Raw genomic sequence first — 27,685 nt, forward strand, 5'->3', positions numbered from 1 at the left:
ACAGATGTGCAGTATCCGGACGTAGACAAGCACCCCAACCCTTCACACTGAGGAAGGGAATCCTGATCAGGACGGCTGAGAGACCATTCCCACGGGAAGGGCCTCCTCATTCCCCTCAGCCTGCTGCCTTTGCACTGGACCTGGCAGGCTCCCCCCGCCCCCACCTCCAGCTTTATCACCCACAAATCTCCGGTCGTGCTGTTGACACAGGCAAGAATTGAGGTAGTTGCTGTGAGCTCAAACTGACTTAAGCGCAAAGCACAGAAATACTAGTCAAAGGCATGACTGGATCCAGGAACTCATAAGCTGTTGTTTAATCCTCACGAAGACTATATGGTTTAAGCACTATTACCCCATTTTGCAGATGAGGAAGCAGGCGTAAAGAGCTGGTTCAAAATAAGACCTCATTAGCTATGAGTAATCAATCAGTCCTGGACAAAAATTCACCTACAATGAATTCACTCAAAATAACTTCCCGGGTTTAACCAAAGACGTTTCGAAAAGACAACACGCCTAAGAATCAGGAAAAGTAAGAGGCAACAGACACAGTTACATGGAGACACCTCATACTAGAATCCTCAGACATCAATGTAAAACAGTTATGCTTGCTCTGGCCATGGAAATAGAGATGATTACACATGAACAAGAAATTTAAAACTTTTAAAAATGAAAATGAGTTGAGAAAGAACCAAGCAGAAGTGATAGATCTGAGATAGATAATAACAAAGTTTGAGAAGTCAATGGATGAGTTTAGCAACACATCAGACATAGCCGAGGAGGGACTCTGTGAATTGGATACAGTTTAAAGTGTACTAAGTAATGCACTTCTAGAAGATTTTAAGATAGACTAATACTACATTTTGATAAATTAAAGGTATAAAAACTAAAGAATAGAAAAGTATAAATTTCAAACAAGAGGAAGGGAAATAGATGAATAATCCAAAAGAAGGCAAGAAGAAAGGAACATGGAACAAGGTGGATGGATAGCACGTATGCAACCACTTGCAAATAGTCTGCTCTGCCCTCTCCAGTTCAAGGGAGGGGACTGGGAATGAGGCTGCTGCTTCCAGACCGCAACTGCCACCGTCCCAGGGAGAAGGTGGGGCGAGGGTGAGGAAGAATGCCACAGAGCTTTCCCACGACTTTGAAGATGTCTTTTTCTTGATTGGGCACTTGCTCTGTTGCTATAAACCTGTGACTGTTTCCAGAGTACTGACACAATTGGTTCTGACAATTCAGCTTGCTTTCTTTTTTCTTTTCTTTTTAAATTTAATTTTATGTTTTCGTTGGGGAACACAAGCTTGGAGCTTCCTAGTCTGCCATTATGCTGATGTCACTCCCTTTGTGTATTATGTGTTTTTTTTTTTAATAGGAAATTTATTGATAGAAATCTCATATTTTTTCATTAGATTGCACATCATTTATTACTTGTTTTTTATTTATTTTTTAAAATTAATTTGTTTACTTATTTTAATTTTTTTTGGCTGTGTTGGGTCTTCATTGCTGGGCGCGGGCTTTCTCTAGTTGCGGCAAGAGGGGACTAACTACTCTTCACTGTGGTGCACGGGCTTCTCATTGCAGTGGCTTCTCTCGTTGTGGAGCACGGGCTCTAGGCTCGCGGGCTTCACTAGTTGCAGCAGATGGGCTCAGCCGTTGTGGCTCGTGGGCTCTAGAGCCCAGGCTCAGTAGTTGTGGTGCACGGGCTTAGTTGCTCTGTGGCACGTGGGATCTTCCCGGACCAGGGCTCGAACCCGCGTCCCCTGCATTGGCAGGCGGATTCTTAACCACTGCGCCGCCAGGGAAGTCCCTGAATTAGGTATTTTTAAATGATTCCACTTTATCTCTTTTGTTTGCCTGTTAGCTCTAACTCTTAGTTTTATTTACTGATTGCTTTAGGGTTTATATTTATTATACATCTTTAACTTATCAAAGTCTACCTTCAAGTGATATATACTACTTCACATATAGTATAAGAACTTCACAATAGTGTGCTTCCATTTCCCCCTGCTCAGCCTTTATGCTATTGTTATCATGCATTTTACTTTAACATATGTTATAAATCCCAAAATACATTGTTATTTTTATTTTTTAAAAAAATATTTATTTATTTTTTAATTTATATTTGGTTGCACCGGGTCTTAGTTGCGGCATGCGGGCTCCTTAGTGTGGCATGCGAACTTTTAGTTGCAGCATGCATGTGGGATCTAGTCCCCTGGTCAGGGATCGAACCCGGACCCCCTGCATTGGGAGTGTGGAGTCTTAACCACTGTGCCACCAGGGAAGTCCCTGTTATTTTTATTTAAGCAGTCAATTACTTCAAAGAGATTTAAATAATAAGAAAAGGAATCATATATGTTTACCCACATAGTTGCCATTTCCAGTGCTCTTCATTCCTTTGTGTAGGTCCTGATTTCCATCTGGTATCATTTGCCTTCTTTCTTTAACATTTCTTATAGCGCAGGTCTGCTGGTGATGAATCCTCTGTTTTTGTACAGTCTGAAAAAAGTCTGTATTTCACCTTATTTTTTGAAAGATATTTTCATGGGTCTAGAATGTTAGGTCAACTTGTTTCTATTTCTTCCAGTACTTTAAAGACATTCCTCCACTATCGTCTTCCTTGCATTGTTTCCTATGAGAAATCTGCTCTCATCCTTCTCTTCGTTCCCCTGTGCATAGTCCTTTTTTCCCTCTGGCTGCTTTGAAGATTTTCTCTTCAGCACTGGTTTTGAAAAAATTGATTATGATATGCCTTGGTGTAGTTTCTTTTTTTTCTTCTTCCAGTTTTATCGAGATATAATTGACATACAGCACTGTGTAAGTTTAAGGTGTACAACATAATGATTTGACTTACATACATTATGAAATGGTTACCACAATGTTTAGTGAATATCCGTCATCTCATATAGATACAAAATTAAAGAAATAGAAAAAAAATTTTTTCCCAGTGATGAGAACTCTTAGGATTTACTGTCTTAACAACTTTCATATATAACATACAGCAGTGTTAATTATATGATGTTGTGTATTACATTCCTAGTAGTTACCTTAGAACTGGAAGTTTGTACCTTTTGACTGCCTTCATCCAGTTATCTTTCCCACCACCCTCCTGCCTCTGGGAACCACAAATCTGACCTCTTTTTCTATAAGTTTGTCTCTTTGTTTTTGAAGTATAATTGACCTTCAACACTATGTTAGTTCCTAGTACACAGCATAGAGATTCAATTTTTCTATACATTTCAAAATGATCACCAAGATAAGTCTAGTTACTGTCACCATACAAAGATATTACATAATTATTGTCTATATTCCCCACACTGTACATTTCATACCCATGACTCACTTATTTTGTAACTGAAAGTATGTACCTCTTAACCTCCCTCACCTATTTCTCTCCTCCTCACCTCCCCTCCTCCCTGGCAACCACCTGTTTGTTCTGTTTATGTTTAGTTATGTTTGTTCATTTGTTTTGTTTTTTAGATTCCACATATAAGTGAAATCATACAGTATTTGTCTTTGTCTGACTTATTTCACTTAGCATAATGCCCTCCAAGTCCATTCATGTTGTCACAAACGGCAAGATTTCATTCTTTTTTACGGCTGAGTAATATTCCATTGTGTATATATATACACCACATCTTTATCCATTCATCTGTTGATGGGCACTTAGGTTGCTTCCATATCTTGGCTATTGTAAATAATGCTGCAGTGACCATAAGAGTACACATATCTCTTCAAATTAGTGTTTTCATTTTCTTTGGATAAATACCCAGGAGTGGAATTGCTGGATCATATGGTAGTTGTATTTTTAATTTTTTTAGGAATCTCCATACTGTTTTCCATACTAGCTGCACCAACTTATATTCCCACCAACAGTGCACAGAGGTTTCCTTTTCTCCACATCCTCACCAACACTTGTTATTTGTTGTCTTTTTGGTAATAGTCATTCTGACATGTATGAGGTGATATCTCATTGCGATTTTGATTTGCATCCCCCTGATGATTAGTAATGTTGAACATCGTTCATGTATGTGCCTGTTGGCCATGTATGTTTTCTTTGAAAAAATGTCTATGCAGGTCCTCTGCCCATTTTTTTAATCAGGTTGTTTGTTTTTTTTTAACGTTGAGTTGTATGAGTTCTTTGTATATTTTGGATAGTAACCCCTTACCAGATATATTGTTTGCAAATATCTTCTCCCATTCAGTAGGCAGCTTTTTGTTTTGTTGATAAGTTTCTTGCCTTGGTGTCATTTCCTCATGTTTCTTGTGCTTGGGGTTCCTTGAGCTTCTTGGATCTGCAGGTTTCTAGTGTTCATCAGATTTGGAAAAATTTTGGCAAGTGTTTCTTTCTTTCTTTCTGAAGCTCCCCTCTCTCTTCTTCTTTATGGACTCCAATTACTCATATATTAGGCTGCTTGAAGTTGTCTCACAGCTCACTGATGCTCTTTTCTTTTTTTTTTTTTTTGATTCTTTTTTTCCTATGTAGTTCATTTTCAATAGTTTCTGTTGCTGTGACTTCAAGTTGACTAGTTATTTTCTTCTTCAATGTCTAATGTGCTGTTAATCCTATCTGGTGTATTTTTCAACTGGGGCATTGTAGCTGTTCAATTTGGGTCTTCTTTATATCTTCAATGTCTCTACTTAACTTTGAACATATGGCATACAATAATAACAATAACTGTGTTAACGTCCTTTTCTGCTAATTCTAACGTCTGTATCAGTTCTGAATCAGTTTTGATTGATTACGCTCCTTATTATGGGTCATGTTTCCCTGAAAAGGCATTTCTGATACTCTTTGGTTGGATCTCAGACATTGTAAATTTTATCTTACTAGTAGCTGGATATTTTTGTATTCCTACAAATCTCCTAGAGCTTTGTTCTTGGATGCATCTAATTTTCTTAGAAATAGTTTCATCCTTTCAAGTCTTGCTTTTATGATGGTAGGCAGTTCCAAAGAAGTGTTTAATCTAGGGTTAATTATTCCCCACCACTGAGGCAAGATCTTCCTGAGTCTTCTATCCAATTATGAGTGTTTCCAGTCTTCCTGGTTGGATCAGCCACTGGAACCACCCTGTGTGAGTGCCAGGCCTTGTTCCCTATAACCCTTTTGAATGGCTCTTTCCCCCAGTCTTGGGCAGTTTCCTCACACAGATGCACTGCTTGATATTCTGTTGATTGCTCCAGGAAGACCCTCTGCAGATCACCAGAGTTCTCTCTGCAGCTCTCTCCTCTCTGGTACTCTGTCCTAAGGACTCCAGCTGTTCTGGTCTCCACAGACTCTCAGCTATGTCTCTTCAACTCAGGGGCTCCGCCAGGCTCTGCCTGGGTTGCCCTCCCTGAGCAGTGGCCTGGACAATCCCTCCAGGCAGTAAGCTGGGGAATTCACCTCATCTGCTTCCTGTTTCTCAGGGGTCACTGTCCTTCATTTCCATTGTCCATTGTTTTAAAAACTGTTGTTTCACATATTTTGTCTAGTTGTATTGTTGTTTCAGGCAAGAAGGTGAGTCTTGTCTCTGTTGCTTCATCTTGGCTGGAAGCAGAAGTGCTCTCCCACAACTTTGTAAAACTTGCTGTTTAGCTGTTCTTTTTCTCACTTCTTGAGATGAAGGCTTAGTTCATTAATTATTCTAACTTTTTGCCTTGATATGTTTGTACTCCTAGATAATAAAAAACAGAAATATGGATTGTAAAAACCCCATGTAAATAGACTTATTACTTTTGACACTGTTGGATTCTTTAAATTCTTTAAATAAAAAAAGTAACACATTTGTGAAATGCTTACAGTTTTTTTGGTGCCATCATAGAGCTCACCTTGAAAAAAGTTTCCTTAACAACTGGAAAAAAATGTATATAAACATGGGTATCTCTATATTTTAAAAACTTACTGTACCTTTAAAAAATTGTACACTCTTTCTGTGTGGAAAGGGGATAGCAGAGAGAGCAATCTGGAAGTTAAAAAAGAAATATGGAAGGTAGAAGAAAGCAAGGAGAAGAGGGAATAGAAAAGTAGGAAAAATTAGTAGCACATGGATGAGGTTTACAGAAATGGCATGTAACCCTCACTGTTTCTAGATCTTCAGTTATAGTTTCCATAGACTGCAATGCATGACTGGTCATGGTCCACTTGCATTCACCAGCCACCCCACTGAGCAGACCACTGCCTGTGTTAGCTACTCTATAAAATGGTAAAAAACAGTATGTAAATACACTGTAGAAGAAGACTTAATTGTGAATATAGTTTTTTGGTATTTTTAAGAATGAACAATGTCTGAAGTCAGGGCTCCAAGGGAGCATCCTCTTTTTTTTCTACTGCCGTGTAAGATCCCTGTCCTATTCTCTGAGCAGCTCTAAAATCTTGTTTCTTTCCATTCTAGAACCTAACAAAATCTTGGATTTGGTTTGCTCTAGCAGTTACAGTCACTGAGGCGCTTTTCTCTCTCTCCTTCCCTCAGTTAATAGGTTTCCTGTGCCCAGTTGGAAATGGGGCAGGTTGGAGAGGACCTTTCCTCTTTCCAAATGGAGACCGTGCTGAAAGCAGCAGATTTTGTGTCCATTTGGTATCACTGCTACCTCTTCCCAAGCTCCTGTCCCTGTCATCAGCTGACCCTTTCTTTCTGTGATGTATGAATAGGGCTATGAGTTTCAGTGAAGGTAAAATATGTGTTTTCAAATAAAATCTGTTTTTGAATCTATCCTGGGGACAAAAATACTTTCATAATTATTAAAAACTGTGTACTGGTCTGTCATAAAAAACAACAATATGTATAGGACTTCAGAAATTACAAAAAAGCTTCCAGATACATTCTCATTTGCCCTCTGTGTAACACCGTGGGACGTGGTATTATCATTGCCATGTTGTAGATGATGGAGCTGCCGCTGAGGCAGGTAGGCATGTTGCCCTTGCCCAAGGTCATATAGCAAATAAGCGGTATCTTTTAGCCAAGTCTTAGCTCTACAGCCCCACTCTTTCTACTACTTTATTCCTTCTAACATGTGCCGAAAAGCATTTTTATTTGTTTAAAGAAAAATAAAGTACTTTCACTCCTCCTAATGAATTTTTAAAAATATTTATTTATTTATTTGGCTGTACCGGGTCTTAGTTGCGGCAGGCGGGATCTTCATTGCAGCATCCTTGTTGCAGCATGCGGGATCCTTAGTTGTGGCATGCGGGATCTAGTTCCCTGACCAGGGATCGAACCACCCAGGCCCCCTGCATTGGGAGCATGGAGTCTTAACCACTGGACCACCAGGGAAGTCCCCTCCTAATGAATTTGAACATGTGTAAGCTTCCTAAAAAATAGAAATGTGTTGGGAATTCCCTGGTGGTCCAGTGGTTAGGACTCCGTGCTTCCACTGCCGGGGCACGGGTTCCATCCCTGGTTGGGGAACTAAAATCCCCGCAAGCCGCATGGCATGGCCAAAAAACAAAAGGAAATGTATTCCTATAATTTGAAAGAATGAGCCATGTTAGTAAGGCCAGCTCTTTAGAGAGCAGTTAATTATTTTAGACCATCTCATTCCCTAGCTTTATCTCTTTGTGCCCTGCCATGGTGGGGTTAATGCCATCCTGGTTAGTGAAGGGCCTGTCCATCATAGGGTGGGCAAGGGAGGATGTCTCAGGTTCAGGGGATTTGCTACTTTTTTAGTGGTTCTGGCATGAGGTTTGAAAGTGAGCAGTTTAAGCATTGCCCCCGCCCCCGCCCCCGCCCCCGCCCCCGCCCCCGCCCCGCCAGATTTCAGCTATTTGTGGTAGCTCTTTTTTTTTTTTTTTTTTTTTAAATTTATTTATATTTATTTTTGGCTGTGTTGGGTCCCCGCCTCCGTGCGAGGGCCTTCTCCAGCTGTGGCGAGCGGGGGCCACTCCTCATCGCCGTGCGCGGGCCTCTCACCGTCGCGGCCTCTCCCGTTGCGGAGCACAGGCTCCAGACGCGCAGGCTCAGCAGCTGCGGCCCACGGGCCTAGTTGCTCCGCGGCACGTGGGATCCTCCCAGACCAGGGCCCGAACCCGTGTCCCCTGCATTGGCAGGCAGATTCTCAACCACTGCGCCACCAGGGAAGCCCTGTGGTAGCTCTTTGTTTTAACCCAGTATCAAAAAAAGAAGAGGGTGGTTATTTTGTTGCTCAAGCAGAGACTGAACATCACCTGCTTTGACTGCTACAGTGTAATTCATCCACGTCTCCATCCCTATCTTTGGCATGTTCTGAGGACTCCCATCGTGGAACCACACAGGGCTGCTTCTCCATTTTTACAGGATACAGAAATACTGGAAGCTTCAAATTGTGCTGTTGTATTCAGGTGAAGTAATTTTATTCACAGGAAAACAAGTTAAAGATTATTTTGTGTTTTTGGAGAATGGAGAGTTTATAATAACCATAATCCAAAGTTTACATCTTTTCTGATGCTAAAACTCAGCAGAAAACTCCAGAAGAAATTGTTTTGTTAGAGATAGGACAGGGAACTGCCCAAGGGAGTTAGACATATCAAGTAGGCTACTTTTATTTATTTTTTTATTTATTTTTTTTTTAAAGATTTATTTTTTTATTGATTAATTGATTGATTGATTGATTGCTATGTTGGGTCTTCGTTTCTGTGCGAGGGCTTTCTCTAGTTGTGGCAAGCGGGGGCCACTCTTCATCACGGTGCGCGGGCCTCTCACTATCGCGGCCTCTCCTGCTGCGGAGCACAGGCTCCAGACGTGCAGGCTCAGTAATTGTGGCTCACGGGCCCAGCCGCTCCGCGGCATGTGGGATCTTCCCAGACCAGGGCTCGAACCCGTGTCCCCTGCATTAGCAGGCAGATTCTCAACCACTGCGCCACCAGGGAAGCCCAGGCTACTTTTATTGAATGTATTGAATTAGATGACAAGGAAATGTATTAAGTGCATATATATTACCTGTCACTGACTACATCTGAAGCCCTAAATCTCTTAGCAAAGAGATCTGAGCATGCAGGGAAAGTGAGTGCTGAACCCAAGCTGGTGTGTGTGTGGTGGTGTGTGTTCTGAGGGCTTTTTAAAAATTTTATTTATTTTTCCTTAGTTTTATTGAGATCTAATTTACATAGAACATTGTATTAGTTTTAGGTGTACAACACGATGATTTGATATACATATATATTATGAAATGATCACCACAAGTTAACACCTCTCACCTCACATACTGAGATCTTTTTTATTGAGTTATAATTAACATAAAATATTATATTTCAGGTGTACAACATAGTGATTTGATATTTTATGCATTATGAAATGACCACCACAATAAGTCCAGTTACCACCCATTACCATACAAAGCTGTTACAGTACTGTTGACTATATTCCCTATGTGTACCTTATATACCTGTGAGTTATTTATCTTATAGCTGGAAGTTTGTACCTCTTAATCGTCTTCACCTATTTCATCTGTACCCCCAACCCTTCCTCTGTGGCAACCACCAGTTTGTTTTGAGATCTTTTTGAAGGAAGAATAGATATCTTTAATTTCTTATTGCAATGCTGGGATGTTTCTTATTTTTCCCATGGTATCCTTCTAACACCCCTCCTTATCCCCTCCCCCACTTTTCCTCCAACACTTTCCTAAAGCAGAATTTGTGGAAAACCTATTCTGGTTTATTTATTTATTTATTTAATTTATTTTTGGCTGCGTTGGGTCTTCGTTGCTGCGAGCGGACTTTCTCTAGTTGCCACGAGCGGGGGCTACTCTTGGTTGTGGCTCGTGGGCTCTAGAGTGCAGGCTCGGTAGTTGTGGTGCACGGGCTTAGTTGCTCCGCGGCATGTGGGATCTTCCTGGACCAAGGCTCGAACCCGTGTCCCCTGCATTGGCAGGCGGATTCTTAACCACTGAGTCACCAGGGAAGCCCCCTATTCTGTTTTTAAGTTAGAATTTTATAAGCCAGCCCCTTAGGTGATAGCATTCCCAAAAAATCAGGAGTTATGTGTCTATTTTGGAAGTACAATTTTTAAAACTGCAGCGATCACTTATTAACATCACTGAAAGCATAGAATCAAAAGGTGATATTTGCACTTTTAAAGCATTATTAGATGATAAAATTAGAGATAAAGGAATAATTCACATTCCAGAGCTTGGTAATGTCTTCACAATAGTGCTTTCTGTATGATAGACATCACTCTCCAATGTCAAAGGGGGCCTCCTTCACCAGAAGTTAGCATTTTCTGGGGGTCTCTTCCATGCCATCTTACTCTAGGGACAAGGAGTGCACTTGGGGTCTAGTCAGAAGCCTGGTCCTAACTCCCATCTCAGGCTTTGACCTCGTTTTCTACAGCTGCAACCATAGTATGTTGGGTGAGGCTCTGGATACAGAACTCTTGCAGCTCTGCGTTTCCATGGTTCCAAAAGCACAGAAGAAATAACAGCATAACCTAAATTTTGTTGGAATACGTTGCTTGACTGTGTTTAGCCTGTGTGTGTGTGTGCACACATGCACACACATGTCTGAGTATTCTAGGAATAATATAATTATAGTGGATGAATTCCTGAGCAATGATGAGCAATAATGGGGAACAGTATGGCTGACTGTCTCTATGATAACCTCAATTAACTATGTGTATGCATATTTTACTTATTTTGGTAATTTGTATTTTATTTAATTAATTTATTATTTATTTATTTATTTGGCTGCACTGGGTCTTAGTTGCGGCAGGCGGGATCTTCGTTGCCACATGCGGGATCTTCAGTTGCTGCATGCGGGATCCTTAGTTGCGGCATGCGAACTCCTAGTTGCGGCATTCGGCATCTAGTTCCCTGACCAGGGATCGAACCCGGGCCCCTTGCATTGGGAGTGCGGAATCTTAGCCACTGGGCCACCAGGCAAGTCCAGTAATTTGTGTTTTAAAGTATAAATAATTTTATGTTCATGATTGTGCATTTGTGACCATCAGTTACTTGTGATTGCAGCGATTATTGGCCATTATTTCTGCTGTGGAATTGTAAGAGCTGTGGAGGAGGCGGGTAGAGGAGACACAGGGAGAGAGATGACTCATTTTAACCTTTTCTGGAGCAAACAGGTGATCACATCAGAAAAAGATGCTTTTTAGTATTTATTTCCCCTTCCCCCTACCCCCAAACACCTTTATCAGTGATGTATGACTGCCTTTCTGCATTGACTTTGTTCTTCAACCACTGCCTTCAAGCTGGTGCTTCTTTTCAAGTGCCTTGTAGACTTGAGAGCACTTGGCCTTTAAGTGAGTCTGAGGCAATCTTTTCAGCAGAGATGCTCAGTTATCATATGCTTCTTGGGGACAACTCTTTGAAGTCCTCATTTGCTAAAGTCTCATCATGAGAATTTAAGGACTGCTACAGAGCATCTTCGTTAGACTTATTAAGCCACATGGCTGAGGGAATTCCCTGGCGGTCCAGTGGTTAGGACTCCGTGCTTCCACTGCCGGGGGCACAGGTTCCATCCCTGGTCGGGGAACAAAATAAAACCAAATTTAAATATATGATATCATTTATATGTGGAATCTAAAAAATGATACAAATGAAATTATTTACAAAACAGAAACAGACTCACAGACATAGAAAACAAACTTATGGTTACCAAAGGGGAAAGGGAGGGAGAGGAGGGATAAATCAGGAGTCTGGGATTAGCAGATACAAACCACTATACATAAAATAGATAAGCAACAAGGATTTACTGTATAGCACAGGGAACTATATTCAATATATTGTAATAACCTATAATGGAAAATAAAAATAATCTGAAAAAATATATATATAACTGAATCACTTTGCCGTATACTAGAAACTAATACAATATTGCAAACCAACTATACTTCAATTTTTAAAAATGCTGCTTTGGGTTTGAATGCCCCATCATACATTTCTTTTCATCAAGAAACCCTAGGCTTTTCCATTTTAAACCTCCCATATTTCCCAAAGCAAGACAACCGGTCTTCATTAGTCTCAAAGGTTAGCAGAGCTTTTCCTCACAGAGAGCTATGGACGCTGAAGGGTTCAAAAGCAATTATAACATATTCAAGACTCTCTTCCTTATGGTTCCAGCAAATATCTCTGCCATCTGTCTGCCTGCTTTTTCTGTCATTGCTGAAATTCTGACACCATGCTCATGGTCAAAGCCACTCCTGTGGCTATTCGAATTTATTTCCTGCTTTTCTCATTCTCTTTCTGTTTTTCATGCTGCTATCAAACTCACCTAGTTATTCACAGTAATTCTCTTAGTGAGAATCAATAAGAGGTTTTGATTCTCAAGACATATAACCTGATTTTTCTGACATATTTTTCCTTGTCCTTGTTACTGTACTTAGACCCAGAGAAGTAACATTTTCTTCTGCATTTGTAAAACTCTCTACTTTTTCCCCCAAAGGTATTTCACCACAGTTGACTATTTTAACTGATAACATGTAGCATGTACCATGCACTCCTTTCCTTAGTCCTTGAAAATAATTTTCAGCTTTTGTTCTGCTATATCGTTATTCCCAGATACTTTTTTGGCAGTACAGTGTAGTAACTTGCTACTCTTTTAAAGGCCACAGTAATTTTTTTTCTTTTTCTTTTTTATTTATTTTTTATACAGCAGGTTCTTATTAGTTACCTGTTTTATACATATTAGTGTATATATGTCAATCGCAATCTCCCAATTCATCCCACCACCACCCCCTCCCCCTGCTTTCCCCCCTTGGTGTCCATACGTTTGTTCTCTACATCTGTGTCTCTATTTCTGCCTTGCAAACCGGTTCATCTGTACCATTTTTCTAGATTCCACAAATGTGCATTAATATACAATATTTGTTTTTCTCTTTCTGACTTACTTCACTCTGTATGACAGACTCTAGGTCCATCCACATCTCTACAAATGACCCAATTTCGTTCCTTTTTATGGCTGAGTAATATTCCATTGTATATATGTACCACATCTTCTTTATACATTTGTCTTTCGATGAGGTTGCTTCCATGAGTGGGCTCTTGTAAATAGTGTTGCAAGGGCCACAGTAATTTTAAAAATCCAAAACTTTCTTTTTACCACTTAAAAAATCCTAATGCACCCAACAGGGATTTTGAAATGGCCAGGGAACAGTTCGTGATACACAAAGGATATCTCTGTTTCTTAGCAAAGTGATAGAACATAAACACCTGCAACTCAACAGACTTGTGAGATACTTTCTTAATTGTGAAATAACGTTTAAATTATATTGATTTAGTGTTATTTTTTGCATTCAAAATCTCTGGAAAATTAATAATCCAAGTGTGGTATGAAGGGTACCATTTTATTAATTAGATTAGTGGGCTGCCAGAGCCGAATATTCCCCACTTTACCAGGCACAAGGGCTTCCTGTAGAATTCTACTAGACCAAGACAGGCCTTTCCTCTGAGCAATAGTGATAAAGTTGTCTAAATATGTGAACTGCAGTGTTTTTGTTTTCTTCAAGTAAAAAGTTGAAAGATGTGTTGGAGGATTTTGCGAGCAGACTTTTTGTTTCTTAATGACTATTTTGCCTCACAGAGAGACTGAGTGACTTGGCTGCTCTCAGAGGTGGCAGAGGCCCACTTGGGGGGTTACAGCCCTCATTTGCTGGGCTTGGGGCAAATATTCAATGAATATTGTTTAGTAATGAGTGTTAGTACAGTTGCAACATTTTTATACGTTTTAAGGTTGGCCCTTTGAACATTTGGGTTTCATAGAATATATTAAAATGGTTTAAATCTCTATGGAGGGACTTTCCTGGTGGCACAGTGGTTAAGACTCTGTGCTCCCAACGCAGGGGGCCCGGGTTCGATCCCTGGTCAGGGAACTAGATCCCACATGCATGCCGCAACCAAGAGTTCGCATGCCACAAATAAGGAGCTGGCGAACTGCAACTAAGGAGCCCGCCTGCTGCAACTAAGACCTGGTGCAACCAAATAAATAAATAAATATTAAAATAAAACTCTATGGAGTAAATATCTACCCCTTCCCCCATTTTTGACACTATAGTGAGATATTTTGAATTGCAAAGTCCCATAATGGCCCTCCTTTTTACTTATAACATTGTATAATTATGTAACAATGGGAAAGTGTTCAGAATAAGTCCTTCCTTTTATGTTTTTATGTTGTGTGAACACTATGGAATAAATCGATTTCTGTTGTCATTGCCATAGGTTATTCTTATCACATGTGGTTTTTCCAGTTACTACGCACATAGCATAATTTAAACCATTCAAGCACTGGAGTCAAGAGAACTGGTCTGAGTTCCAGCTTACTAAGCAGGTGGTGCTCAAAACACAGCCATGGGCAAAGGGCCACAGAAGTCCATTCTCTGAAGTTGGTGTGTGATGTGTTAATTTATAGCCTAATTCTCCTGTTGACTTCTCAATTCACTGCATCATAAAGATTTTAGCTGTAGCTAAAAAAGAAAAAAAGAAATCCAGAGACTGATACTTTCCTCATAATTTCCAGAGTTTTAACATGCAGGGTATATATAAAAAGTATATATATTTGGATTTCATATTATATCTGTTCCATATGACACATATAACATGCATATGTGACACATATACATAGAAAACATATTCACATGATAAAACTGTGGTACAGACTTCAGTAATTCATGTACAACCATCACTACTTTTGCCATATCCATATACCAAATGAACGTTATTACCTAATATGTTTTTTTTAATCTTTATTGAAGTATAGTTGATTTACAATGTTGAGTTAGTTTCTCGTGTACAGCAAAGTGATTTAGTTTCATATATATATATATATATTCTTTTCATGTTCTTTTCCATTATGGTTTATTACAGGATATTGAATATACTTCCCTGTGCTATATAGTAGGACCTTGTTGTTTATCTATTTTATATATAGTAGTGTGTATCTGCTAATCCCAAACTCCTAATTTATCCCTCCCCCACCCCTTTTCCCCTTTGGTAACCATAAGTTTGTTTTCTATGTCTGTGAGTCTGTTTCTGTTTTGTAAATAAGTTCGTGTCATATTTTAGATTCCACATATAAGTGATATCATATGATATTTGTCTTTGTCTTACTTACTTCACTTAGTATGATAATCTATAGGTCCATCCATGTTGCTGCCAATGGCATTATTTCATTCTTTTTTATGGCTGAGTAGTGTTCCATTGTATATATGTACCACGTCTTCTTTATCCATTCATCTGTCAAGGGAATTTAAATTGCTTCCATGTCTTCGCTATTGTAAATAGTGCTGCTATGAACATTGGGGTGCATGTATCTTTTGAATTATATGCCCAGGAATGGGATTGCCGGATCACATGGCAACTCTGTTTTTAGTTTTTTGAGGAACCTCCATACTGTTTTCCATAGTGGCTGCACCAATTTACATTCCCACCAACAGTGTAGGAGCCCTAATATGTTTCTTTTTTTTTATTTTTATTAAGATACCATATAATCCACCATTTTATTTATTTATTTTTTATTTATTTATGGCTGTGTTGGGTCTTCGTTTCTGTGCGAGGGCTTTCTCTAGTTGCTGCAAGCGGGGGCCACTCCTCATCGCGGTGCGCGGGCCTCTCACTATCGCGGCCTCTCTTGTTGCGGAGCACAGGCTCCAGACGCGCAGGCTCAGTAATTGTGGCTCATGGGCCCAGTTGCTCCGCGGCATGTGGGATCCTCCCAGACCAGGGCTCGAACCCGCGTCCCCTGCATTGGCAGGCAGATTCTCAACCACTGCACCACCAAGGAAGCCCCCTAATATGTTTCTTTAAATTGATGCACATTTCAAAATTTAAATAAAATGATGCTCAGTCCTAAGTGCAGGGTGCATTTATCACTGGTGGTAATTATGGACACAGCACTAAATAACAGAGAATCACAAGTGAGAGAGATGGCCCCTTCCCCAGGTTCTTTCAGCCTCTGTAGGTACCACAGATAGAAAGTCTCAGTTTGGAACTTTGGACAAAACAAGTACATCTTTTGACAACAGAAGAGTAAGTCTCAGACCCAGAGCCTCCACCGAACAGTAGGATTTAGCTAAAATTCAGTAATGCTACTTTGTTTTCATTGTACTGACCCCAGTATATAAAAGGGGGGGAAAAAAGCAATAACATAGAAAAAAAAGTTTTGTGATCACATTCTCCTTTATTTATTTATTTATTTATTTTATTTTGGACGGGCTGTGTGGCCTGCAGGGTCTTAGTTCCCCGACCAAGTACTGAACCCAGCCCCTGCAGTGAAGGCGCCGAGTCCTAATCACTGGACCACCAGGGAATTCCTAACATTCTCCTTTAAGAACATAAATTGTTAAAGTTAATTTTATTTAAAAAGACATAAGTGAACATGTGAGAATTTACCATGTTAGTACTACTTTAATTTAATCTAAGCAATTCATAATTATTATAGGGATTTTTCAAATAGCCATGCTGGAACTCAGAAAAGAAATAGGAACACCAGGTAAAGAAGCCAGGTCTTTCTAGTATTTTGCTTTTTACTCAAATATTGAGACTATTTTACATAACTAATTATAAGTTGCTATATAACTATGGTTATGGCAATTATAAGTTCGATTAATGTGTAGGATCAAAAACTGCAAATACAATAAGCTTTTGGTTCTCTTGCTAATCCTCCTTCACAAACCCAGATACACATCTGAATATGCAACAGGCACGGATTGGGTGACAGCCTCAGAACAGAGATTGGGAGCAAGAGGGCAGCCAGGCACAAAGGAGAAGCCGTTCCAAACTGGGGGCACCAGCCTGCAGGCAAACGGAGCCCTTCATGCATGCGCGCTGTGAGGAGACTGTGGTCTATATATACAGTCATTGCATGACAGCAACTGCCAGGGCTACCTACTGGTGTTGGTGACATTCCGGAGCGTTCTATTGGTGTTGGTGACATTCCAGAGCGCTCCATGCAGTCTCACTTGTGGGGCATGCATTTTCCATAAGAGTGAGAAACTTCATCTATTTGCCTGCTTTCAGATGGTGTTTAACGCTCTGCTTTAACTTGAAAGGGGAAAAGAATCGCTAACAAAAGTGTAAGAATATATTGTTGTAGTTGTCGATGTTTGCTCCAGCAACTATAGCTTGTGAAAGGGGCCCAACTCCATGGAAGAAAGGGACATTATAAGTCCCAACTCCATGACTGAGACTTTGGGCAAGTTGCCTTACATTTGGGTGTCTACATTTCCTGACCTATAAGATGGGTACAATAATACATACCCATCTGACTTAGGTTGTTGTTGACCTAATTAATCTCCGAATACCCTTTTCACTGTAAAATGTCTGTGATCTGCGTTCTAAGATTACACAGATGAACTAATTTCCTTTCATTGGGGTATTTTCCTAGGAAAATGGTTATGGTTTCCTGTCTTCCCTTTTGGAATCTCTTAAGTAACACTCCACGTCTAAGCTCCTGGTGGTGATTTCTGACACACGCAGCAGTGAGCGGTAGCTTGCAGTGAGCAGCGTCTGGGAGCGAGACTTTAGTTCTCTGACCGGGAATCGAACCCTGGTTGCCCGGGTGGAAACCAGGAATCTTAACTGCTAGACCACAGGGCCAGCAGCCAGAATCTAAATTCCCAGTCCCTGTCTACCTTGAAAGGAGGGATCTGACAAGGAGACAGAAGGTATAGAGGAAAGTAAAGTGCTTATTAGGAAAGAAGAGTACATGCAGAAAGATGCATGGGCGAACTCAGTGAGAGAGTCCTGAGAGTCGCACCTTTGGGAAGTTTAAATCCTTTATAAGGGGGCAGTCTTCTGGGTCTTTGTCTTCTTCTTGACCAGTCGTATTTCTTTGACTCCATGGCTAATTTGTCTCAGGACCCTCCCCTGGGTGCGAATGCACCCCTCAGTCAAGATGGTGTTGGTGGCATTCCATTGCAAAGGCGTCTGGGAGGGAAAATAGCAAGACTCATTATGGTCTGGCATCCCCTGCCTTTTTGACCCCATGGAGGCTTTCTGCATATGTGTAATGTTTCCCTTGCCCCAAGGATGAGAAGTGTATGACCTCTTGATCTTTTAACAAGGTTTAGTCCCTCTCTGTTCCTGCCATAGAAGTGTCAAATGTCCGGCTATTTGCCCTATTCCTGTTGTTTCTTACATCGAAGTGCAGATCTTGAAATGCAGACAGGAGGCTGGTAGTGAATGTCCGGCCTGGAGCCCATCTATTTGTCATCCCAGGAAGTGTGAACAGGAGGCCAGTTGTAAACTTCTAGCCTGGAGCCCATCTATCTCCTGCCTCAGTGGGCTCACAATGACTAATGTCCTGCCAAGTTCCATAGTCCACACAGGTGGCATCCAGGTGATGTGACTCTGGGAGGTGATGTGGGAAACTGTAAGATAAGGTGACACCGGGAAGATATTTTATCAAAACGTCAAAGTGTGAGAAAGCATATCCTCCTTCACATTTCAACACATTTATGTCACTTGGGTGACAGCTCTTAAGCAGCAGTGCACTGGCAGCTGCTAAGCTGGCTTGTCACATGTCCACGGATTCAGCCGGAAAAGAGACAGTGAACCCAAACTCACTCAGGCAGTGTAGTCCTTACAGAGACAGCAAAAGTAAGACCAGCGTGATGTCAGCTCCCATGTCCTTAGTCCCAAAGTTTGACACTGAACCAGAAGGGCCAGATGACAGGCCGTGGGTCGCTCTGTCATTGAAGAACCAACTTTAAACCACAGCCAAGCAATTTTGTAGACTTTACACAGAAGCCTGCAGCTGTACCCTAAGTGTGATCAAGGTGGGAATTCCAGCTGCACCAGAGCCAGGGAGGCAGATGGAAAATTGCCTCTTGGCGGCTCCTCCTCAGGCTGCTTGTCTTGTCATGTCCCAGGGAAAATCCCAGGACATTCTGCCAAGACTCATTTCAGACTTCAGCCAAACCTTGGCCCATGCGGGCTCCATGGAGATGTGCAAGGTCACCGCCATGGCAGAGCCATTCCCCTACACCTGCACTGCCTGACCTTTCATGGATCCAGCTAGCTAAGAATTCTTTTTATTTTATTTTTTCTATTTTTTGGCCGCACTGTGGCGCGGCCTGCGGGATCTTAGTTCTCCGACCAGGTATGGAACCTGTGCCCTTTGCAATGGAAGCGCAGCATCTTAACCATTGGACCACCAGGGAAGTCCCTAAGAATTATTTTTAGAAGCACAGGCCATCCCATCAGATGCCCCATCAGTCATTGTACTGATAGGGGCTTGGACAAAAACCCTTTCTATTTGTTTTGAGTGAAATCAGATGAGAGTGACTGTGGCTACGACTCCCAGTAGAACAATCACACCTGCCTGGAGGACAGACTGCAGCCAGGATCTTGATCCAGAGCCAAGCCAGCCAAATATGTCATTTAATCCAGATGCAGCAAGAGGTGTTGGCAACTGCACACACCCTGACTTAGTGGCCAGCAGGAAGTCCAGGGTGATGGGATTGTCCATCCCCAGTCACGCTAGAGAGTGTAGACTGGTTCATGTGTGGCAGGCAAGTATAGGCTTGATGTCCATGTCAGAAGTGGTACCCTACTGGGCCATAAACTGTAGCAGAAGTGTATCATTTATTACTACAGGAGTAAACCAGTTTTATGTCCCTTATGATAGAAACTCAACCGAATTAAACCGTTCCTACCTCAGCCAGCTCAGCCCCCTGCCACAGCCTGCTCAGGGGGAACTAGATTCTACTAATAGGTTTGTAGCGACCTCAGCAGCAGCATTTTGTTGCCTTGGGGTCCAGGACAAGGTTACCACAGCATTCGGAAATGATAGGACAGGTCAGGGGTCCTGCAGGCAAGAGCCAAGAGAGCCTAATGGTGCCCCCCACCCATGCCAACCCCTGGGTCTAAGGTGTTGCTTTCCCACCAGCCCAGGTTGTCACTCTCCTTTTGTGGTCACGTGATGGGTACTCCCAGTCTCCGAAGCGCCCACATCTTCTAATCTCCCCGTGTCTTCCCCACACTGTGGGTCTAGGCTCATCCTAAGATGGCCCAGTGGTTTCCTTCTTTGTATACCTTGTGCCCTCCTAGATCATCTTCCGCCTCCGGACGTGTGCACCCCTCCAGGACCAACTTAGAAATTGTCACCTCATACCTATGATCATCATTAACCCAGAGTGAAGAGAAACACCAAGTTAGTAGCTCCAACCTCCCATCTCTTCTGGGCCACTTGCCAAGTCCTGGGTTCTTGCAGGTCGGTGTGGAAGGGAACAGGCAGAATGAAAAGGACTACTTGGGTGGTTTGGGTCTCTTACAGTCAGTCTGGGCCTCTTTCCCTTCCCCCGAACTTCATAATTAAAACATTTTCTCCAAATGGGAAGTTCTCTTGTGGAGAATTGCCACATCTAGAGCTCATACTGCCTGTTTTTTGGGTTTTTTAAAAAATTTTTTGCCGCGCAGCACGGCTTGCAGGATCTTAGTTCCCTGACCAGGGGAACTGGTCCCTGCAGTGGAAGCAGGGAGTCCTAACCACTGGACCACCAGGAAGTTCCCAATACTGCCTGTTTTAAATGTATGCGCCACTGGAAACTGAGCCCTGCTGGCCCACTTATCTTTTTTTAAAATTAATTTTTATTGGAGGAGAGTTGATTTACAGTGTTGTGTTAGTTTCTGCTGTACAGCAAAGTGAATCAGTTATACATATACATATATCCACTCTTTTTTTTTTGGCTGCGTCAGGTCTTATTTTCGGCACACGGGATCTTTCATTGAGGTGTGCGGGCTCTTCGTTGCAGCGCACGGGCTTCTCTCTAGTTGTGGCACGTGGGCTCCAGAGCAGGCGGGCTCAGTAGTTGTGGCACGCGGGCTCTCTAGTTGTAGTGCACAGGCTCAGTAGTTGTGGCACACGGGCTTAGTTGACCCGCAGCATGTGGGATCGTAGTTCCCTGACCAGGGATCGAACTCACGTTCCCTGCACTGGGAGGTGGATTCTTAAGCACTGGACCACCAGGGAAGTCCCTATCCACTCTTTATTAGATTCTATTCCCATATAGGCCATTACAGAGTATTGAGTAGAGTTCCCTGCACTATACAGTAGGTTCTTATTCGTTATCTATTTTATATATAGTAGTGTGAATATGTCAGTCTCCCAATTTATCTCTACCCCTGCCTTCCCCCTTGGTAACCATAAGTTTCTCTTCTACATCTGTGACTGTATTTCTGTTTTGTAAATAGGTTCATTTGTACCATTTTTAAAGATTCCACATATAAGCGATATCGTATGATATTTGTCTTTGTCTGACTTCACTCATTATGACAGTCTGTAAGTCTATCCATGTCGCTGCAAATGGCATTATTTCGTTCTTTTTTATGGCTGAGTAATATTCTATTGTATATATGTACCACATTCTTTTTAAATTAAATGAGTCTTTCTATTTAGACTCATTTATTTTATTTTATTTATATTTTCACTCTTTTTTTAAACATCTTAATTGGAGTATAACTGCTTTACAATGTTGTGTTAATTTCTGCTGTATAACAAAGTGAATCAGCTATACATATACATATATCCTCATATCTCCTCCCTCTTGCACTTCCCTCCCACCCTCCTTATCCCACCCCTCTAGGTGGTCACAAAGCGCCGAGCTGATCTCCCTGTGCGATGTGGCTGCTTCCCACTAGCTATCTGTTCTACATTTGGTAGTGTATATAAGTCAATGCTACTCTCTCACTTCGTCCCAGCTTACCCTTCCCCCTCCCTGGGTCCTCAAGTCCATTCTCTACCTCTGCATCTTTATTCCTGTCCTGCCCCTAGGTTCATGAGAACAATTTTTTTTTTTTAGATTCCATATACATGTGTTAGCATACGCTATTTGTTCTTCTTTTTCTGACTTACTTCACTCTGTATGACAAACTCCAGGTCCATCCACCTCACTACAAATAACTCAATTTCATTTCTTTTTATGGCTGAGTAATATTCCATTGTATATATGTGCCACATCTTCTTTATCCTTTCATCTGTTGATGGACACTTAGGTTACTTCCATGTCCTGGCTATTGTAAATAGTGCTGCAATGGACATTGTGGTACATGCCTCTTTTTGAATTATGGTTTTCTCAGGCTATATGCCCTGTAGTGGGATTGCTTGGTCGTATGGTAGTCCTATTTTTAGTCTTTTAAGGAACCTCCATACTGTTCTCCCTAGTGGCTGTATCAATTTGCATTCCCACCAACAGTGCAAGAGGGTTCCCTTTTCTCCACACCCTCTGCAGCATTTATTGTTTGTAGATTTTTGATGATGGCCATTCTGACCGGTGTGAGGTGATACCTCATTGTAGTTTTGATTTGCATTTCTCTAATGATTAGTGATGTTGAGCATCCTTTCATGTGTTTGTTGGCAATCTTTACATCTTCTTTTGAGAAATGTCTATATAGGTCTTCTGCCCATTTTTGGATTGGGTTGTTTGTTTTTTTGATATTGAGCTGCATGGACTGCTTATATATTTTGGAGATTAATCCTTTGTCAGTTGCTTCATTTGCAAATATTTTCTCCCATTCTGAGGGTTGTCTTTTCTTCTTGCTTATGGTTTCCTTTGCTGTGCAAAAGCTTTTAAGTTTCATTAGGTCCCATTTGTTTATTTTTGTTTTTATTTCCATTTCTCTAGGAGGTGGGTCAGAAAGGATCTCGCTGTGATTTATGTCATAGAGTGTTCTGCCTATGTTTTCCTCTAAGAGTTTTACAGTGTCTGACCTTACATTTAGGTCTTTAATCCATTTTTAGTTTATTTTTGTATACAGTGTTAGGGAGTATTCTAATTTCATTCTTTCACATGTAGCTGTCCAGTTTTCCCAGCACCACTTATTGAAGAGGCTGTCTTTTCTCCATGGTATATTCTTGCCTCCTTTATCAAAGATAAGGTGACCATAGGTGTGTGGGTTTATCTCTGGGTTTCTATCCTGTTCCATTGATCTGTATTTCTGTTTTTGTGCCAGTACCATATTGTCTTGATTACTGTAGCTTTGTAGTATAGTCTGAAGTCAAGGAGCCTGATTTCTCCAGCTCCGTTTTCCCTTCTCAAGACTGCTTTGGCTATTCGGGGTCTTTTGTGTTTCCATACAAATTGTGCAATTTTTTGTTCTAGTTCTGTGAAAAATGCCATTGGTAGTTTGATAGGGATTGCATTGAATCTGTAGATTGCTTTGGGTAGTAGAGTCATTTTCACAGTGTTGATTCTTCCAGTCCAAGAACATGGTATATCTCTCCATCTGTTTGTATCATCTTTAATTTCTTTCATCAGTGTCTTATAGTTTTCTGCATACAGGTCTTTTGTCTCCTTAGGTAGGTTTATTCCTAAGTATTTTATTCCTTTTGTTGCAGTGGTAATTGGGAGTGTTTCCTTAATTTCTCTTTCAGATTTTTCATCATTAGTGTATAGGAATGCAAGTGATTTCTGTGCATTAATTTTGTATCCTGCTACTTTACCAAATTCATTGATTAGCTCTAGTAGTTTTCTGGTAGAGTCTTTAGGGTTCTCTATGTATAGTATCAAGTCATCTGCAAACAGTGACAGTTTTACTTCTTCTTTTCCAGTTTGGATTCCTTTTATTTCTTTTTCTTCTCTGATTGCTGTGGCTAAAACTTCCAAAAGTATGTTGAATAATAGTGGTGAGAGTGGGCAACCTTGTCTTGTTCCTGATCTTAGTGGAAATGGTTTCAGATTTTCATCATTGAGAATGGTGTTGGCTGTGGGTTTGTCATTTAAGGCCTTTATTATGTTGAGGTAGGTTCCCTATATGCCTACTCTCTGGAGAGTTTTTATCATAAATGGGTGTTGAATTTTGTCAAAAGCTTTTTCTGCATCTATTGAGATGATCATATGGTTTTTATCCTTCAGTTTGTTAATATGGTGTATCACATTGATTGATATGTGTATATTGAAGACTCCTTGCATTCCTGGGATAAACCCCACTTGATCATGGTGTATGATCATTTTAATGTGCTGTTGGATTCTGTTTGCTAGTATTTTGTTGAGGATTTTTGCATCTATGTTCATCAATGATATTGGCCGGTAGTTTTCTTTTGTTGTGACATCTTTGTCTGGTTTTGGTATCAGAGGGATGGTGGCCTGGTAGAAAGAGTTTGGGAGTGTTCCTCCCTCTGCTATATTTTGGAAGAGTTTGAGAAGGATAGGTGGTAGCTCTTCTCTAAATATTTGATAGAATTCGCCTGTGAAGCCATCTGGTCCTGGGCTTTTGTTGGTTGGAAGATTTTTAATCACAGTTTCAATTTCAGTGCTTGTGATTGGTCTGTTTATATTTTCTAATTCTTCGTGGTTCAGTCTCAGAAGGTTGTGCTTTTCTATGAATTTGTCCTTTTCTTCCAGGTTCTCCATTTTATTGGCATATAGTTGCTTGTAGTAATCTCTCATGATCCTTTGTATTTCTTCAGTGTCAGTTGTTACTTCTCCTTTTTCATTTCTAATTTTGTTGATTTGAGTCTTCTCCCTTTTTTTCTTGATGAGTTTGGCTAATGTTTTATCAATTTTGTTTATCTTCTCAAAGAACCAGCTTTTAGTTTTATTGATCTTAGCTATTGTTTCCTTCATTTCTTATTCATTTATTTCTGATCTGATCTTCATAATTTTTTTCCTTCTGCTAACTTTCGGGTTTTTTTGGTTCTTCTTTCTCTAATTGCTTTAGGTGGAAGGTTAGGTTTTTTATTTGAGATGTTTCTTGTTTCTTGAGGTAGGATTGTATTGCTATAAACTTCCCTCTTAGAATTGCTTTTGCTGCATCCCATAGGTTTTGGGTCGTCGTGTTTTCATTGTCATTTGTTTCTAGGTATGTTTTGATTTCCCCTTTGATTTCTTCAGTGATCTCTTGGTTATTTACTAGTATTGTTTAGCCTCCATGTGTTTGTATTTTTTACAGATTTTTTCCTGTAATTGATATCTAGTCTCATAGCGTTGTGGTCAGAAAAGATACTTGATACGATTTCAATTTTCTTGAATTTACCACGGCTTGATTTGTGACCCAAGATATGATCTATCCTGGAGAATGTTCCATGAGCACTTAAGAAGAAAGTGTATTCTGTTGTTTTTGGATGGAATGTCCTATAAATATCAATTAAGTCCATCTTGTTTAACCTGTCATTTTAAGCTTGTGTTTCCTTATTTATTTTCATTTTGGATGATCTGTCCATTGGTGAAAGTGGGGTGTTAAAGTCCCCTACTATGATTGTGTTACTGTCCATTTCCCTTTTTATGACTGTTAGCATTTGCCTTATGTATTGAGGTGCTCCTATGTTGGGTGCATAAATATTTACAATTGTTATATCTTCTTCTTGGATTGATCCCTTGATCATTATGTAGTGTCCTTCTTTGTCTCTTGTAATAGTCTTTATTTTAAAGTCTATTTTGTCTGACATAAGAATTGCTACTCCCGCTTTCTTTTGATTTCCATTTGCATGGAATATCTTTTTCCATCCCCTCACTTTCAGTCTGTATGTGTCCCTAGGTCTGAAGTGGGTCTCTTGTAGACAGCATATATACAGATCTTGTATCCATTCAGCCAGTCTATGTCTTTTGGTTGGAGCATTTAATCCATTTACATTTAAGGTAATTATCGATATGTATGTTCCTATTACCATTTTCTTAATTGTTTTGGGTTTGTTATTGTAGGTCTTTTCCTTCTCTTGTGTTTCCTGCCTAGAGAAGTTCCTTTAGCATTTGTTGTAAAGCTGGTTTGGTGGTGCTGAATTCTCTTAGCTTTTGCTTGTCTGTAAAGGTTTTAATTTCTCCATCAAATCTGAATGAGATCCTTGCTGGGTCGAGTAACCTTGGTTGTAGGTTTTTCCCTTTCATCACTTTAAATATGTCCTGCCACTCCCTTCTGGCTTGCAGAGTTTCTGCTGAAAGGTCAGCTGTTAACCTCATGGGGATTCCCTTGTATGTTATATGTTACTTTTCCCTTGCTGCTTTTAATATTTTTCTTTGTATTTAATTTTTGATAGTTTGATTAATATGTGTCAACATGTTTCTCCTTGGATTTATCCTGTATGGGACTCTGTATTTCCAGGGCTTGATCGACTATTTCCTTTCCCATATTAGGGAAGTTTTCAACTATAATCTCTTCAAATATTTTCTCAGTCCCTTTCTTTTTCTCTTCTTCTGGGACCCCTATAATTCAAATGTTGGTGTGTTTAATGTTGTCCCATAGGTCTCTGAGACTGTCCTCAATTATTTTCATTCTTTTTTCTTTATTCTGCTCTGCAGTAGTTTATTTCCATTATTTTATCTTCCAGGTCACTTACCACATGGCTGCTGAATCAACTAGCCCTGAAAATGCATGGCACTGGAGCGTGGGGTCCATACCCACGATTGCTGGCAGTCAGAGAGTGCGAGAGAGGGTCAGGAGCGGCAATGCAGTGTCCTAAGGCGTTTTTATATTCCTTAAGACTTTACTGTTGTCATTTTCTATATTTTATTGAACTTGTTATATATTCAGTACTTTTCAATTCATTGCAGTCATTATTTCTTCTATCGCTCAAACTGTCCAGTTTAGAAGGAGCCAGTTGGAACGCTTTCACATTGGCTTCTGTCTTTTTTCTTTTATTATTGAAATTTTCAAATAGATTTAAAGTAGAAAATAGTAAAAAACACACACACACACAAAAACCGTGCATGGCTCTATTCCTAAGCTTCAACAATTAATACCATTTTGCCAATTTTGTTTGCTCTTTTCTCCTCACCCACTTTTTTCACTGGGGCATATTAAAGCAATCCCAGCCATCCTGTCATTGCACAGATAAATACCTCATTCTGTATCCCTAACTCATAGGTACATTATATAAGGAACCACAGGGCCATTATATTTACTTAATAAGATTAACAATAATTCTTTATATTATCTAATACTCAGTCCATATTCAAATTTCCATGATTGTCTTTAAAATGTCTATTTACAGTAGCTTTGTTAAATCTATATCCAAAGGTCATTTATTGCTACTGGATTTTTTTTTTTTTTAAACACTTTTTTATTATTTATTTATTTATTTATTTATTTATTTATTTATTGGCTGTGTTGGGTCTTCGTTTCTGTGCGAGGGCTTTCTCTAGTTGTGGCAAGCGGGGGCCACTCTCTTCATCGCGGTGCGCGGGCCTCTCACTATCGCGGCCTCTCTTGTTGCGGAGCACAGGCTCCAGACGCGCAGGCTCAGTAGTTGTGGCTCACGGGCCTAGTTGCTTCGCGGCATGTGGGATCTTCCCAGACCAGGGCTGGAACCCGTGTGCCCTGCATTGGCAGGCAGATTCTCAACCACTGCGCCACCAGGGAAGCCCCCTACTGGATGTTTTTCTCTTGAGTCTCCTTTCCTGTAAATCCACTATACACCCCTACCCCCCAATTTTAAAGACCATTGATTTATTGGAGAAACTAAATCATTTGTCTGACTGACAAATGGATTTAGATGATTGCTTCTTTTTTTTAATAATTTTTTAAAAATATCTTTTATTTTATTATTTATTTATTTTGGCTGTGTTGGGTGTTCGTTGCTGTGGGCGGGCTTTCTCTAGTTGCGGCGAGCGGGGGCTGCTCTTCATTGTGGTGCATGGGCTTCTCATTGAGGTGGCTTCTCTAGTTGCAGAGCACGGGCTCTAGGCACGTGGGCTTCAGTAGTTGTGGCACGCAGGCTCAGTAGTTGTGGCTCGCGGGCTCCAGAGCGCAAGCTCAGTAGTTGTGGCGCACGGGCTTAGCTGCTCCGCGGCATGTAGGATCTTCCTGGACCAGGGCTCGAACCCGCGTCCCCTGCATTGGCAGGCGGACTCTCAACCACTGC

General features: G+C 40.7%; 1 protein-coding gene across 1 annotated transcript in view; it reads left to right on the forward strand.

The window, feature by feature from the left end:
- The window catches only part of USP11 (ubiquitin specific peptidase 11), a 43,266-nt gene extending 16,968 nt beyond the window's left edge, over positions 1-26,298 (forward strand). Inside the window, exons 21-22 of the transcript XR_014239757.1 lie at positions 10,649-10,824; positions 26,153-26,298. The gene's annotated coding sequence lies outside the window, so the exon portion shown is untranslated. The remainder of the gene's footprint in view (positions 1-10,648; positions 10,825-26,152) is intronic.
- Positions 26,299-27,685: the final 1,387 nt, after the last annotated feature.

This window comes from Balaenoptera borealis (genome assembly GCF_965194805.1).
Source record: "Balaenoptera borealis genome assembly, chromosome: X".
Lineage (NCBI taxonomy): Eukaryota > Metazoa > Chordata > Mammalia > Artiodactyla > Balaenopteridae > Balaenoptera > Balaenoptera borealis.